Raw genomic sequence first — 4,566 nt, 5'->3', positions numbered from 1 at the left:
AGAAGTTTTAGCAAAATGTTCTGTCATATATTTCCAAAGATTCAAGACCATGGCAAAAGTAGTTTTGGGCAGAAGGTGGCCAACTATTTCCTTACTTTGCCTTCTGTGTCTTTGTTTCATTGATTCACAGTTCATTGATTGAATTGAAGAAATTCCATTAAAAAAAAAATCTTCCTCACCTGCCAGTTGGTCTTATTGGATCTGTATTTTAATTATTGTTGAATAAATAGTCAATACTGTAAACCTAGTGTGTGGAAATGAGATTTTCTGTGATTCTCACATTTTCCTCTTAAACTTCTGCCAAAAACAACCAACTTTATTTCCTGTGGTATGGTGATAACATTGCCCTATCATACAAAATTCTCCAAAATATGCAGAAGTAGAATAATAGAAGGACTTACCCCACACTCGTTATCAGACTCATCAATTATCAAGATTCTGTCAAATTAGCTTTATATCTCCTTGCTTTTAATCTGTTTTTTTCCCCAAAGAATTTTAAAGCAAACCCCAGGTATCATGTCCCTTCATCCTTACATACTTCAATATTATTTTCTAAAAAATGGAGGTTTCTTTGCATAGCCGTATTATACCTTAAAAAATTTAACAATTATTCCTTGTTATCAAATGCTTATCAGAATTTTTAAATGCCGGGGCGCCTGGGTGGCACAGCGGTTAAGCGTCTGCCTTCTGCTCAGGGCGTGATCCCAGCGTTGTGGGATCGAGCCCCACGTCAGGCTCCTCCACTATGAGCCTGCTTCTTCCTCTCCCACTCCCCCTGCTTGTGTTCCCTCTCTCGCTGGCTGTCTCTATCTCTGTCAAATAAATAAATAAAATCTTTAAAAAAAAAAAGAATTTTTAAATGCCTCAAAAATAATTCTACGATTTTATTTTTTCCACACAAGATGCCCACTCTGTCTCTTAAATCTTAAAGTACTTCCCTTATCGCACCCTCTCTGCCTTTCTTTTTGAAGATTTAATTTTTAATCTGTACACCCAACGTGGGGCTCAAACTCACAACCCTGAGATCAAGAGTCTCGTGTTCCACCGACTGAACCAGCTGGGCATCCCTGCCTTTTTTTTTTCTTTTTAATAATTTTAATTTGCTGAGGAAAGTGGGTCGATTGTCCTACCATTAAACTTGTTCCATCTCGAGGCTTGATTAGATTTCAGGTCAGCTCTTGGTGGAAGCATATTTCAAAGGCAATGCCCTGTGCTGGTGCCGAGCGCGTTAGAGCGGGCGGCAGATAGTCAGTTACCTCGTTAGCGGTGCTGAGATGGATGCGTGGATCCAGAGGGGAAAACCCGACCCCTGTTGTAAACGTCATCAACCTTCCACCATTTGGTGGTCCTTGTGCGAATCAACTGCACTAAGGATGACGAGTGGCGACTTTCTAATGTGCACATTCTTGTCAGATTTATTAGCTGGGATGCTTTTGTAAAGAACTTTGCCTCATCAAGTATGGACACTTGGGTTCTCTAAAATTCAGCTTATACACAAAAGGCAAAGTAAATGCTTCATTTTTCCCCTTTAATTGTTAAATTTCTAGAGGAAGGAGGAAGAATGCGTTAATTATCTTGGTGTTGACCAATGTGTTTTTTAAATTATTTTCACTATCAGTTTTCATTTTTGTCTTTTTTCTTGTCAAGACCTAATGAGATTGTTTCCATGTTTTTATTATGGAAATTTTCCGGTGCATTCAAAAGTAGATGATTATCTCAGCTTCAAAAATCCTCATTATGTGCCCAAGAGTATTTCATCCCTATCCTCACTGACTCTCACCAACTCCAGCCTTGGATTGTTTTGTAATAAATCCCTGGCAGTATATTATTTTATTCATAAATACGTCAATACACATCTCTAAAAGATAAGGACGCCTTTTTCTCTTTTTTTTTAAGATTTTATTTATTTGAGAGAGAGTGAGCGAGAGCACGAGCAGGGTGAAGGGCGGAGGCAGAAGCAGACTCGCCGCTGAGCAGGGAGCCCGATGCGGGGCTCGATCCCAGGATCCTGAGACCATGACCTGAGCCGAAAACAGATGCTTCACCCCCTGAGCCGGCCAGGCGCCCAAGGACTCCTTTTTCTTAACCACATTGTCATTATCACACCAAGAAAAGTTAATAATTTCCTAATGTACTCAAATACGTAGTCAATATTCAGATTTGCCTAGTTGTCTCATCAGTGTTTTTAATAGTAACATGTGCGTATCTATATATTCAAAGTGTTTCACTCAGTTGCATTCATTATTCCTTTTATGATCAAACTGTCCCATCTTTGGCAATGGAGCCACAGGGCCTTTGACATGTCTCTATCAGGATTATTTTAAGATTAAAAAAAATTTATTCAAGACAATCATAACCTAGTATTTACCTCAAAAAGTCTATCAATTAAGTTCATTATATTAAAATGATTTTCCTAAAGAAGAAAATAGTAGAGGAAGTACATATCAATAATAGTTAACAACTACATCCATCAAATGTTAGATGTTGAAATTCAAGTATATTCATTTACTCTGTGTCTAATTACTTCTTAACCTCGTGGAAATTCTCTGCAGAATAATTTCCGTACACACAAAATTTTGTTCAGTTCACAGATCTCTTGAAACCTCCTCATGGATCGCATTTTCAAAATAAGTAGCAGGGTCCCCACTGAGCTCAGAGCCTAGTGCAGGGCTCAGTGCAGGGCTCCATCCCACAACCCCGAGATCAGGAGCTGAGCCGAAACCAAGAGTGATGCGCAGCCAACCGAGCCTTCCAAGCGCTCCAGATAAAAAGCATTTTTAATAAAATCAAATTACTGAAACCTTCGTCCATTCTTTGTCTCAAGAAACATGACTAGAAAAACATGTCGGTATTTCAAAGGGAAGAATTTTTCTGCAGAGACACTATCCAGGAGCAAAGCAAATTCTTTTTTCTTTTTTTTTTTTTTAAGATTATCTTAGCGAGCGTGCATGAGTGGGGAGAAGGGCACAGGAAGAGGGAGAGAGAGAATCTCAAGCAGACTCCCTGCTGAGCCCGGAGCCCGATTTGGGTCTCAGTCCCAGGACCCCAAGATCATGACCTGAGCCAAAATCAAGAGGGGCCGCTTAACTGACTGAGCCCCCCCAAGGCGCCCCAGGAGCAAAGCAAATTCTAAACGCAATAAGATCATGGCGCTATGGTAGTCTCGAGAATTTTGAGACACCAGCCTGTCAATAGAGTGCACGCCTACAATCCGTATGCATGCCTATTTGAACTTTTTCCACCTCTGAGAGCTCGCTGAAGTCCATGACATGATACTGTTTTCATCTCAACTCTTTCAGCATGTTTTCCGGTATGTTTGAAAAAAAAAAAAAAGAATACTAAGTCTTTTCCCAGAGCATGTAGCTCTTTAATGGCTCATGCCCGTTTGGATGATGCTGGAATACTTTGGCAAAAACACTGAATTCTGGACTATTTCTTCCATACGTGTTTTGCTTGAAAAATCTGCTTTTTCCATCCAGTGTTCTTTTCATGTTCTTCAGCTATCCTCCGTTCTATGTGTTAGTGAATTTTTTTTGTAATTTTCCAATTCTCTAAGATTGACATTATATACGCGCAAGGTTTTGCCTGTTTAAAACCTGTATTGTGACGGTGCGCTCAGTACACACTAGTATTAGCCATATCCCTCCTCCTGGAATTCAGAGTCGCAGCATTTAATGAAACTTGTTACTAGCTAATTCTCTATCCTCATCAATTGAAAGATACTTCCAATGACTCAGTCAATCATGGTTCCTGTGGCCTGCATGGCGGTCGTGATGGTGGTTCCCATCCCATTTTTGTTATTAAAAATACTTGAACATTTTATTTTTTTTAAGATTTTATTTATTTGAGAGAGCACACGCAAGAGAGCACGAGCAGTAGATAGGGAGAAGCAGGCTGGCCATCAAGCAGGGAGCCCAACGTGAGGCTCAATCCCAGGACCCTGGGATCATGGCCTGAGCCAAAGGCAGCCGCTTAACTTACTGAGCCACCCAGGCACCCCTATTTAACATTTTAACAACAAAGGAAAATTCACATACCATAAAAAACCACATGTACAAGTGAGTGGTTTTTAGTATATTCACATAACTGCAGCCAGCACCACTTACCTGCTGACAGAACATTTCATCACCCCCAGAAGAAACCCCACTAGCAGTCCCCATTAGTCTTCGAGGCTTTTCTGTGCCTCAACAAGGTGACCCAGGTGCATCATGTACATTTCAGGCCCAAGACCTGGAACCCGCAGGCCATCCTGAGACCTGGAGATGGTATTTAGAAACAAACAATTTAGGCACTAGTGGTGCTCATTCTTTGGTTGTCTTCAGGTATTTTAATGGATAGAACTAGGATACGTGAATTTTTAAGAGGAAAAAAATATTAGACAACTTTTTTCAATTCAAACTTGTAGAATCTTCAGCTGCAATTTCATATTACATTTCTTCCTCCCAGATTGGAAACCCACCAATATTTTTTTAAAGATCTATTTATTTTAGAGAGAGAGAGCACGCGCATGAATGGGGGGAGGGGCAGAGGGAGAGAAAGAAAAGAGAAGCAGGCTCCCCGCCAAGC

This window comes from Ursus maritimus (genome assembly GCF_017311325.1).
Source record: "Ursus maritimus isolate PB19 chromosome X unlocalized genomic scaffold, ASM1731132v1 scaffold_X1, whole genome shotgun sequence".
Taxonomy (NCBI): Eukaryota; Metazoa; Chordata; class Mammalia; order Carnivora; family Ursidae; genus Ursus; species Ursus maritimus.
The sequence above is the reverse complement of the archived record's forward strand: the minus strand, read 5'-3'. Positions refer to the sequence as shown.